At 43.1% G+C, this 12794-nt stretch overlaps 1 long non-coding RNA gene across 2 annotated transcripts in view; it reads right to left on the reverse strand.

Moving 5' to 3' along the window:
- Positions 1–3715: 3715 nt before the first annotated feature.
- The window catches only part of LOC146222332 (uncharacterized), an 80817-nt gene continuing 71738 nt past the window's right edge, over positions 3716–12794 (reverse strand). The window contains exons 1-6 of one of the 2 annotated variants that reach the window (XR_014746740.1): positions 5937–6062; positions 5254–5304; positions 5114–5160; positions 4739–4854; positions 4236–4338; positions 3716–4043 (exon numbers count right to left, since the gene is read on the reverse strand). This is a non-coding gene — a long non-coding RNA (uncharacterized LOC146222332). Of the gene's footprint in view, positions 4044–4235; positions 4339–4738; positions 4855–5113; positions 5161–5253; positions 5305–5936; positions 6063–12794 lie in introns of those variants that run through there. The other variant, XR_014746741.1, reaches the window with a different exon arrangement.

Consider the following 12794-nt stretch of genomic DNA (forward strand, 5'->3'; position numbering starts at 1 on the left):
AGTGGTTGCATGTTACCTGTGGGGCCAGTAGTGGTGCCGCAAGCGAATCGCTGTTTTGTGCGACAACCAGGCCGTGGTTAGCATTATTAACAAAGGCCGATACAACTGCCTGCTAATCATGTCATTCATGAGAGGCATTACATGGCTCTCTGTATGTCATAATTTTATCCTCACTGCACGTCATGTTCCGGGCCACAAAAACTCGATAGCTGATGCTCTCTCTCGTTTCAATTTCCAGGTTTTCAGGGATCTGTGCCCGGACGCATGCCAGTGGCCCCTAGCTGTTCCCCCTCTCTCTCTCTCTGGTGGCTTCCACCCTTCGGTCCTACGATTTCGCGTGGAGATCATATGCTATGTTTTGCCCTTCTCTCTCTGTTCCCCTGTTTCATTTGTGTGTTAATGTTGTATGTGCTTTTGTTTGTCACTGCACGGATGTTCGCCGTTTCCAGCCATGCTATATTAAAGGTTTGGTCGCGGGCATCCAATTCAATGCCAGATGCCTGGATCCTTCGTTTCCCAGCCTCTGGTCCAATCCAGCTATTAAATTGCTGTTCAAAGGAATAGGTAAAGCGTTTCCCCCTAAAGTGGACGACAGACTCCCGTTCACTCTTTCCGTTCTGCATGCCATGCTTTTGGGGCTCAGACGTGGTTGTTTCTCCCGCAACATCGACTCCCTTTTAGATTGGCTTTCTAGGGGTTTCTTCGGTGCGGGGAATTCACCACTTGGGCAAGTGCGTTTAATCCTACCTCAGACGTTTGCTTTAATGATTTGACGTTTCACCCTGAATTCTTCAACCTTTTTCTTAGACACTCTAAATCCGGAGGCTCTTGCTCTGTAGTCATTGCTCGCACGGGGGGTCCTTTCTGTCCTTTCTCTTCCATGCTTAGGTACGTTAAGATGAGGGCTTCGTCAGATCCGCTCTCCCCTCTCTTCTTAACCCCTACCAATGAACCCATGTCTCAGTCACCACTTAATGCAAGTCGTGACCAAGTGCAACCTACCCCCTGGACGGTATTCTGGCCATTCGTTCAGGATAGGTGCTGCTACTTCCGCTGCAGTCCAAGGGTTGTCCACTGCGACTTTACAACAGCTGGGGCGTTGGTCTTCCTCAGCATATTCGTCTTACGTCCGCCCTGATGCTGCTTCCATCATCGAGGCCCAAAGATCTCTACGGCCTTGATGGCTCTCGGTGAGTTTCTTTTTTGCAAATACCTGGTGGTCGGTGGTGTTTCGTTTTCGCACCAACTGTGTTTTCTATGAGGCTTCTCCCCGGGGCGTCGGCCCTCTAGCCTCGCAGGCTCCCTACGCACACAAGGACGTCGGTCCTCCAACCATCTGCACAGGCTGTTCACATAGTCTCAAGGGCGCCGGCCCTCTAGCCGACAAAGCTGTCTAAGGCTATCATCTGCATACTCGAGGGCGTCGGGCCTCAGCCGGCGCGGGCTATTTCCAACTTCATGAGGTTGTCGGCCCTCCGCTTATATAGGTCATTGTACGCGGGGATGTCGGTCCTCCAGCCATATGCACAGGCTGTCACAGTCGTGGTACTACGTACTACCGTACGTACTACCGTACGTAGTACCGTATGTTGATCTCTTACATGTTTTGTGTTGCTTATTCCTCAAAGGGTCATCGGTTATCCCGTTGGTGAGTACGTTTTATGATTCTGCTTCTCTCCCTCTTCTCTTTTGGGGATTCTTCTCGGATTTCGGGCAGGCGCCCTCTGAGCTATGATTCCCCTCGGGGTCTAAGCTCCAAAACATTGTTGTACATTCACCATTCTGTAATAAACATCACTCTCCTATTACCTGGTCTCTCCTGATTGAAATGAAGCATTGCGCAAGTTCAGTCAGGCAAGATCTCTCCCTGCGCTCGGGCAACTTCAACAATGTTTCACTACTAAATCCCCCCACTAAGAACGCTCTTCTTCCCTCTTTCCTATATCTGGCTGTCATACGGTTCGATTTGACTGTCGATCTCGTCTATCAATTAAGGCTGTCGAAGAATCATGTGATCGTGCCTTTAAATAAGATTCTCTCCCTGTGTAGTTCCTCCAGGCGGTCAAGTGTGCGACCCTCCACCTCCCCGTCGCCACCCAGTTCCTGTCTCCGTCTTCGACTCGTTGGTCGTCAGCTGCCGCCACCACCACCAGTGTCTGGACTCCGTAGGGGATTCTTCTCAGATTTTGGGCAGGCGCCCTCTGAGCTATGATTCCCCTCGGGGTCTAAGCTCCAAAACATTGTTGTACATTCACCATTCTGTAATAAACATCAGTCTCCTCTTACCTGGTCTCTCCTGATTGAAATACAATAAGTTGACTAATTCAATGGGCGCGGGCCGCTGATGGTTTGCTAGTTACCTCTCAGCTGTCATTCGCATAACTACCACAGACAACCAGACTTCTATGCACTTGTTCAAGCCCAAGCCAGACTGGATTTCTCTCATTGAACAAGTAAAATGAACTGAAAAAAGCATGTATTTCTTTTTGTATAAAATTGAGCAATTGCATATCTGTAACATACTCCAAAACACCTTTTCAGTATTTGTGAAGATTAACTAGTTAAAAAAATAATAAACACTGATGTAATGATTGTGTAACCCGGCTAGGGTTATTAGTATTATCATCTTATTTTTGAATGGGTTTTATTATTCTAAGAATGGTCTATTACGAACATATCAACAATTTGGTTAATTTTGTTTTCGTTTCTTGTTTGATAGAGAAATAATGGTTAATGTTCCTTTAAGATTTAAGTCTGGTAGTTAAGTTTGTGAGCAATGTACCTGCAGAACATGTGGGTTGTGCTATCAAGTTGATGGAGTCAATAGGTGCGTTCGACATGACCCGACTTCATGCGGCGCTGCAGGCGGCTGACTTGAAATAGTGAATTCTGGTTAGACTTTTTGTCCGACTTGAGACAGCGCCGAGGATACGTCACCATCAAAGTACCGTGAGATCGATACGAGAACTGCAGGCTGTGTAGCCGAGTGCATTTTCTCAAGAGCAACTACACGGGTTCAAGTGACGACACAGCTATTTCATGATTGGCCAGACTCACACACAACAACTTTGACCCGTGTTTTGTAATATTCGGACACCTTCAGTTTCGCCAACGCTCAAAAAAGTGTAATTGAATTCAAAATATTTTGAAGAAAGGCTTTTAGTCAGCCTCTTCACTAACGGAAAGACAACGTTTAATTATAAATAAAGTAAAGTAAGCAAACGGCACTTGATCGGCCATGACTGACATCAACGCAGCAAACCACGAGAAGCTGGAATGTCTGACTTCACAGAGCCGTTTTCAACTCCTCCCCGACTGCAAAGCGGCTACTCTCGCCGGTCGTTTCATGCAGCCGTAGTCATGTCGAACGTATCTAATGTCTAATTGGGTGTTATTTAGATTAATCCCATCTCTAATAAAGAGCGGAATTGGAGAGGGAGGAGAGCGGAAGGCCGCGAGAGAAAGAGGAACGTGGCGTAGAGAAAACAAATGCAAACAAGAATATTTCCGATTTATTGTAGTCAAGTAAGTCTTTGTTAGAACAGGAATCTTATGCATCACATGGATTAAGGTGATTGTTAGTCTCTATACGATATTGTACTAGGCATTGAGCATAGTCATTGGCTGTGTCTACTACCGCGCACTTTACGAAGTACACTGCAAAAGAGAGCACTTACATATTCAGTGCGCTCCGTCGCTGAAAAGTGCTGTCTGAAATGGAACACTTACGTTAAACACTTGGCGTAAGTGACGGCAGAAAGGGCTTCTCCTCTTCCGCTACGTAGCCAAGATGGCGCCCGTTTAGGGCGAGTAGTGTCCATCGTTGTACACTGTTTTTTTGGACCGTTTGCAGTGCGCCATCCGGGTACTTTCGGTGCACTGAATTCAGCTGGTTTTGTGAGTGAAGCGCCTTAAGCACTGAAAGTCAATTATAAACAAGGCAGCATTTCCATGTCACATTCAGTCATTTTATTTCAAACAAAGTGCCAAACAGTGAATGAACATCTTCTGCCAGTCCCCGCTACAGGTCCTGTCTGTTGGCCCTGACAATGAAGCACAAAATAAGTTTGTGTCCTATCAACATAATTGCACGTATGAAAGGGGATATACAAGTCATAACAAAATCACATCTAGAAAAATATACATAATCAAAAAAATATTATGGGATTCTAGTTTTTTGTCACATAGCCATGTTGAAAGGTTGGATATGGAAGCTGCAACCATGATTCATTCACCTGGCTAGTTTTGAATGGGTTGTCGGTGCGTGTTTGAGTTTCTCCGCTATGAGGAGCTCCACAGCCTTCTCTCCCAGTCCCGTCTTCCACTTCATAACAGCATCTGCGATTAGAATCCATGAACTTATTGTTAGCACCAATTTGAACGTTGACCGTGCGTGTAAGCCATAGTTCATGGCATCGCAAAACACCAACCATTCTTTCAAAACTCCAGCACCTTAACCCTTGTGCTGCCTTCGGGTCACATGACCAAAAGGTTCATAACGAACCATCGTTGTGTTTACCCAATTTTACCCAATACAAAAGCAAATAAAAAAAAAAATCTTTCTACCTTCGCAATGTGGGGGGTCTGAGACAGCCCAACGGTTAAAAGAAAATGTTTCACTTTTTTTGTATGCGGTAAAGTTGTTGCAAACAACGGTGGGTCCCAATGATGACCCGAAGATAACACAAGGGTTAAGGCGCTCCTCAAGGTCTTGGAGTTCAGCCTATGTTTGGGCCACCTGTAGGTCCATCACTGGCACCTCTCGGTGTGTTTATCCTGTAGTCGCCTGAATAAGAGAGCCTCTCGCTGGTTCTCCTCCAATGTCTCCATCTTCTGGAGCATAACCTGTAATGTCTGTCATTAAAGACAAGTAAAACAAGTTTACAAGAGTTAGCATGATTGGCATACACTGTGGTTCTTCTAGATTAGCTGTAACATTGATGTAAATAACACATGTTACCTTGAATGGTTGTATACAAAGCATTAGTAAGAGAACATTTGTTGTTTTGACAAGTATGTATTCCCCCTGCCACGATCAGAACAACGTAAGTATGCCTTACAATGAGTTGGCAATGCTATTGAGAACCTTTGAGTGTTTTATATTTGCACTTGCCTGGCTGCCATCTGTTTTCCTGGGCCCCCTATGGGTTCTCCTGGCGTCTGGTGATGCAAAAGTTTTAAGCCATGCTTTTGCTTCAAAACATGGTTCATACAATTATTGTCACTGGTATAAACGGTTATTCATTACTTTACCATCATTTCCCAGGAACACAGTGCTAGGCCGTGTGACGGTGGTAGGATAATCTGTACAGAAATTAAAGTGGAATGTAGTTTATGTACATAGTATTGGCATTTTTATATTGATATAAAAGGAGTAGCATCGCACATGTGATTGTTCGAAAGCAGGGCCCCTCAGCGTAGTGTCGCACGTGTGATTCTGAACATTCCAACCGACTATTTTCTTATAGATAATAACTATATGACAAACGCTATACTATGGCTTCAAAATTTACAATTAGTAGGCTAACAAGCAACACTAGCAGGTAGGAGCATTGCTACGAGTATTATGCTAGGTTGATAGGTAACGGAAGCTAATTAAAGCTACCTAGCTGCCGTTTTGGAAAAATAACTCACTCTGGTGGAAGCGTCGGAAATATTTAGAACTCACGCATCTTAAGGTTAAAACGAATAAACTTATCCAAAAACAGATGTCATGTACAAATTGAAAGAATTAGTGACATGATACTTTTATAGACGCCATTGCTGTGCATGCCATGACCAACTGTGATCAAAACGCAGGGGCCCCCCAGGGCTGTGTTCTGTCCCCACTACTGTACTCCCTGTACACACACACTGCAGACTCAAATAGCATCATAAAGTTTGCTGACGACACCGTAGTGGTAGGCCTAATCCAAAACAACGACGAGAAGGCCTACCTGGAGGAGGTGAGGTGCCTGACACAATGGTGTCTGACAAACAATCTGCACCTCAACGCCAGCAAGACTAAGGAGATGCTGGTGGACTTCGGGAGGACACAGGTACGGGACTACACGCCTGTATCCATCAATGGGACCCCTGTGGAGAGGGTGGATACATTTAAATACCTCGGTGTCCAGATCACCGATGATCTGACGTGGTCAACCCACCTGGACACTGTGGGAAAGAAAGCGAGACAGAGACTGTTCCATCTCAGGAGGCTGAAGAAATTCAGAGCCTCCAAACCAGTCCTGCAGAGCTTCTACACATGCACCATTGAGAGCATGCTGACTGGGAACATCACCGCTTGGTATGGGAACACCACCATTCAGGACCGTAAGGCTCTGCAGAGAGTGGTGCGTTTAGTTGAGCGTACCATAGGGGGGAAACTCCCTAATCTAGCAGACATTTACAGCAAGCGGTGCAAAGGCAAGACCAGCAGTATTCTGAAAGACCCCAGCCATCCAGGCTACGGACTTTTCTCTCTGCTCCGCTCTGAAAAGAGATACCGCTCACTGGCAGCAAGGACTGAGAGACTCAGGAATAGTTTCTACCCCCAAGCTGTCAGGTATCTAAATGGCACTGATTAAAGCACTTTGAGCAAAGGATTGTGGGTGGCGCAATTCACATACTTGTTTCATGTTTAGTTAATGTTGTATGCATGTTTGAGTTGAGTGTTGTTGTTCTGTCAATGAGGTTTGTCAGTGGATGATGTATAGATATTTGTAACTATAAGCGGTTGTCGTTGTTGCCATAACTGTGAATTGTATGTGAGTTAATGACTTGCTGTTGGCATTGGGGGGGTAGTAATAAAACCTGTAGTTGAGAGGTGTAAGGGACACAGGATAAAAAGGTCTTCTTCTCTGCGTCAGATCATTAAGCATCCACTCCAATATAGACCTCTAGTGCCATCGTGACAATATGTTTATATATTTAAAACTATTTATGTAAAGAAACTTAACTTTGAAGTAGCTAATTTCCAGTTGAAATCCATGCATTCAAGACGGTTAAGCTCCTGCAAAATATTGTCTGAAACCCCAGTTTCAGAGATGCGTTCAAATGGGCATGCGCCAAGTTGTTGCTCAGGGGCAGGTTTGCTAAGGAAGATTTGTAATATTCTGTGATGACTTGTCTTTTGAAATGAAACTTATGAATTGCTTACCTTTTGGTCACATTTAACAATTTTGTATTTCAAAATTATTGGAGCTCTAATTTGCATTGTGTGTCATACAGCTTTGTAGCCTGGCCCTGTCCTCCTACGTACTTCCGCTCAATTTGGATTTTGCTTCAGTACTAGGTCTGGGAGCTAGGCTCTGAAGTCAGTTTTCAGAAACACATTTTTTGTAGGTCCAATCAGCGAACAGAGGGAGTGGCTGAGAACGATGACGATAATGTTGTGCACTAGTTTGAGTAGTTCAGTAATGGCGGCGGAGAAAGTTGCGAGCAAAGTTATTCTGCGGTTGTGGCAATGCTGCCGAATATCCATAAGTTAAAGCCGGAGCAAGAACATTCCTTGCTGAGTTTTGTAGGTGGCCATGATGTTGTAGCCCTCCTCCCCACGGGGTTCGGGAAAAGTTAGATTTTCCAGCTACGGCAGCTAGCTCCGTTACAGTAGTGGTGAAGGAGTTGGCTAAGTTGAACGCTTGCGATTGGTTATGGCAGATCAGAGTGGCTCTGGGCAGATCCAATAGTTCTAAACTTCAACAGAGGACCCGCCTTCAAGGAAGTTATAGCTTGTCAATGGGGCGATCCCAGACCCTCTGTACAAATGAAATGTACAAGGGTCTGGTTAGGACTAACGGCTAACAGCTTTGGTGTGCTGACAAAGAATGTTTGCTTAAACAAGTGTAACCTACTTATAAGGAATTACAAAGAAAAACGTTTTGAATTATAACAAGGATATTGAAAATGGACCACGGTCGTAAATGCTGTGTTCCAGGCTGTAGCCTACAGGGAAGGCTAGCACTCACAGTCTTCCCAAGGAGCCAAACATTCAACAGGCATGGCTGCTGTTGTCTTATGAGAAGATCCCGGCGAAGTTCGACACTCAATCATTCATTTGCTCTGAACATTTCACCCAAGACAGTTTTGACAACCTTGGACAATTGCTAGCAGAATTTGCTAGGAAGCTGAACCTGGAAAGAGGTGCTGTTCCGATCGTATGCCCATTGCAACTGCCTATAAGGACAGTATGATGTTGTGCTAACAGTTATTAGCAATGCTAACGTTTCCTGTATAATATAGCATACCAGGTAGAATGCTAAATAAGTTTCTACACACATCAAATGACTCTAGCTAGACTAGCTGTAATCGGCATTAGAAGGGAATCTTTCGAAAAATAGCCAGAAAACGAACAGCAGTCTGGCTTATTGCTAACGCCTGTCTAGATAATCTATTTGAAAGAACTGGAGAAAGGCAGGTGCTTGATACAGGATACGGTAGCAGTAGATGTTACTAGTAACACCTAGACTGTAGGCATGTAAACAATTTTAGCTTGCTAACGCAAGAGCAAACGTAGAATGTGTGATAATTTAGCCTAGTTTATTGGCAATGGGGCTAACGTTGATTCATGTTCCTGACTTGTGTTTCATTCAAATAAATAACCTGTGTAATGTAAATCTACAATTCAAGATGCGTGTTTGTCCAGATCTTGGTCATGTTATTTTTCAGCAAGTTATTTAGAGCTAGCTAGCTAACTGAAGCCGAGTAGAATCAGGATATGGTTTGGTTGCTAAGCTGTAGCCTAACGTTATACCCACCCGAGTCAATCCAGTTTGCTTCAACAACAGAAGTGGAAAAACTAATGTTATCATTTCAAATGATATATAGTCAATCTGTTGCAAACAGCGTTGTGTAGACACAAAAGATTTATTTGCACGTTTTTATTTCAAGTCTCCAACTTTGGTGTTTCAGCGAGTGCTGCTGTTAGCCATGTTGCGTTTTTGCTCCCCAGCTTCACTCGTTGAAAACCAACCAATCAGCGCGCAGCTTATCTAAATATTAATGAGCATACCATAATAGGAGAAAAGCTAGTGTTTTTTCCCGGGAACATTTCAGAGGATCTGTCAGTGTGTCAGTGTGCATAGAACAGCACCCGGGCCATTTTCAACCCAACCAATGTTACATACCCTATTTGGAGACCTTAAGGAACAGTGTGAAATACCCCAAAAACCCAGTCAATTGCCCCTTTAACTATGTTACACATCACACATTGATTGCTTTTGTACATGAAAAGAATGAAAGACTTATATTTTAATATAGGCCTAAGGTTAAGAATATAATAATTATATTATATGCAGTCTTATTTATTAAACCTATGTTCCTGCATATGAGAAAATTGATGACCATGCTGAGGCTGAGCTGCACATGAATTACATACATTGTCTACATGTATACGTGCTGGGTGCAACATTTAATATTGTGTGATTGAAACTACTGCACTCGAGATCCGTGTCCTGCGACCAAAGAGCGACTTAACGGCAACTTAACCCATGGTACCAAAATGAATGTATCCAGCCGACCAAGGGACAAAGTCATGGCAACGTTGTCCACGGGACCAAAAAATAACGTAACCAGACAACCAAGGTACAACGTCGCTGCAACATTGCCCACGGGTCTAAAAATAACGTAACCAGCTGACCAAGGTACGACGTTGTGGCAACGTTGTCCATCGGACCAACTGGCAACATTCCCTTTATAACGTTGCCACAAGGTAGTCGCGGGTTACCAACTGAGCACTTACTGGCAACGTTGCCGCAACGTCATGTGTTAGCTGGGTAACCATTTAGCTAACTTTTTAGAGCTGGTATAGCTCACAGTGTAAATCAACAGACTTTTGTGTGCATTTATTTTTGCTCTAGTGCGATCAAATCCCACTTCATGCGAGCCTGCAAATATTTTATTTGGGATTAGGGTTAGTAATGTAGTGCGCTGTCTCTGGTGCATGTTAAAACTGTCCGCCGTGAAATGGTCAGTGGCGCAGAGGTGGCTGTAGGAGTTTATCCAAAGCTTTCCATGGGCGTGGCTCTTCACAAAATCTATCCACCTATTTTTCCTTTCATGATCAACAGGGAACTTAAATGGCGTTGTAGCGCAGCTGGAGTTCTTGCATCCAGGGAAGATGCAGTTGCGGGTGGTGGGAAACATCCTGAAGCTAGCTAATTAGCTGATGTAAGCTACAATAACAGTAGGGGAGACCGGGGTTGGTTGGCTACAGGGGTTGGTTGGCACACAGCATTTTTTGGTCGTTTTGAAGGTCACAGAAACAAAATTGTAACATCAAAATGTTTGCTTTCTCGACCTGCACTCATCTACTATGTTAAAACATTGGAAAATCACGAACTGTTTTGGTGAGGGTAACATTTCACTTTTATAGTATCAAAAGTAAAAAAGTGGTCTGTGAACTAAATGTATTATAAAACTGTGTAAGCTAAAGATATTAAAACAAAATTACATGTAGTTAATAGACATGGGAATCAGCTATATTTTCATTTAAAATTTGAAAGTTTGTGATGAGTGATGGTAGCTAGCCAACATAATTTAATCACAAAATTGGGTTAAATTTGAGCGGGGTTGGTTGGCACAATGATTTTGAAGATAGAGGAATTCAATCAAAAAGTGGTAAGACATGTATTATAGGTGTGATGGGGGAGAGGGGCTACTAGGAGGGCTACTGTTAGGCTACTGTTGGGGTTATTGTCCCTTTTAAATGTTGTCTAATAAGAACACTGTTGTCAACATTCCGTTCTTCAGTCTTAGGATTAGGCATAGGTTTAGGGTTAATACATACATTCCTTCTAATAAATTGCATAAAACATGTTATAGAATGATTAATTGGTTAAAATCTTTTATTCAATGTTTAAATTGTTTCTATTGCTTGCTTCATTTTGTGTAACTATAGCATTTTAACATTGTGCCAACCAACCCCGTGATGGGGCTGGTTGGCACAAATGCACAACATGACTTTAATCTCAAATCACAACATTTTTGAAAATATTTGTGTACTTGTAAACATATTTAATAATAGCTTAGACCATAACGTTTCATTTGCTGCTGGTTAGAATATTCTATCATAAATGATGGCAGAGAAATGTCAAACAGTGAAAAGTGTGCCAACCAACCCCGGTCTCCCCTACAGCAGGAGCAGCCATTCAATGATCTGACGTAGATGGGGCGAAATGACAGATAGGGCATTTTTGGGCTCCGCCCATTAAAACCTGATCTGAAAACGGAAAATAAACTCTTCATTGGTCTCACTCCACATTTCAGTGTGACAAAGTTTTAGCCCTTTGCACGCTTTCAGGAACTCATTTCTCACATATATAATGTACTTAGAAGCAAAACATGGAATTTACTTTACAGGATCTTTAGGTAACAAATTCACAAACATACGCTTCCTCAAAAGAAAAGGGCATTATAACTTCTATGGAAACAACCGTCAAACACAAAAAAAACAAGTAGCCATCGACTCTCGTTAAGTCAAGTCAAACAAAGCTACAGTTCTGTGCAGGCTGTTACGTTTTTTAACGTAAGCTAACTGATATTTCTAGTCCGCTCAGCTTATACAACCAATACCGGCTTTCCTTTGGCTGACCTATTAGCCCAAAAGCTAACATTATGCTAGCAGGATTCAAAGGCAATAACAGTGTACGGTTGACAAACAGTAAATATAATTTTACAGTATGTTTGACAAGGAGATTTGCTAGCTTACCAGCCATATCACAAATGTTGTCCCAAAATCAATAAAGATTTTCACGAACAATATCGGCCATAGACTAGTAGGCAACAGTATGGCCGCAGCCTGTGGAGCGACTTGAATAGCAAATGCAGTGCTCTCAACTGTCACACATTGAGAGTGACAGTCACTCATTTCGGTCTTTAGTCACGCCGTCCTGCCACATATTGTATTTCTCACGCAGAAAAAAATATTTATAATATATTTAATATGCCGCAGGACCCAACCAAAATTCCTCTGGCCGCGCCACTCTCACTATGAAACCGGCAGTCAAGCACATCTACCCTGGAGTTCTTAGTCGGGCCTGCCACTTATCAACCAGTATAAAAAAAAAGAAAAGAAAGGGTCTACACAATAGTGATGGGAAGTTAGGTTCATTTTACTGATTCGGTTCTTTGAATCTCATACAGTAAAATGAACACATTTTTTTTCAAGTCATTCGTTCATTTCAACGGGAGGGGGGGGGGGGATATTCTCATGTAGGTTAGTGCATGAAATGTGCACCAGCAGATACTATTTCAAAAGAAATTCCTGCATTAAAATAATGTATCATGAGTTTGTATGATTTGGTCATGTATTATCACACTAGCATTTAATTATCACGTCAAACAATTACACTGCACTAAACTGTAAGTGTAAATGTAAAGTGAAAATAACAAAACCAGTCAGTATGATGACTTGAGCGAATATCATTCACATCTTCCTAACACAGTGGCCACGCGAAAGGGAATAAGGATTCGGGAAATGATTGAATCATGCGTTCCCTCTAGCTACAGAGCCTATGCAGGTCACGTGAAAAATGATCCAAAGACTCGTTGAAAGGCCGAGTCGGGAAATGAACGAATCGTTAGTTTCCTCTAGCTACAGAGCCTATGCAGGTCACGTGAAAAAAATCCAAAGACCAAGTCAGGAAATGAACGAATTGTTTGTTTCCTCTAGATACAGAGCCTATGCAGGTCACGTGAAAAAAGATCCAAAGACGACTCGTAGAAAGACTGAGTCGGGAAATGAACGAATCACTCGTTGAGAGGACTCGTTACTCCCGAGTCCTTATAAGGATTCGTTCAAAATGAATGAATCGTTC

Source organism: Hypomesus nipponensis, chromosome 25 (genome assembly GCF_054491055.1).
Source record: "Hypomesus nipponensis isolate SF chromosome 25, ASM5449105v1, whole genome shotgun sequence".
Classification (NCBI taxonomy): domain Eukaryota; kingdom Metazoa; phylum Chordata; class Actinopteri; order Osmeriformes; family Osmeridae; genus Hypomesus; species Hypomesus nipponensis.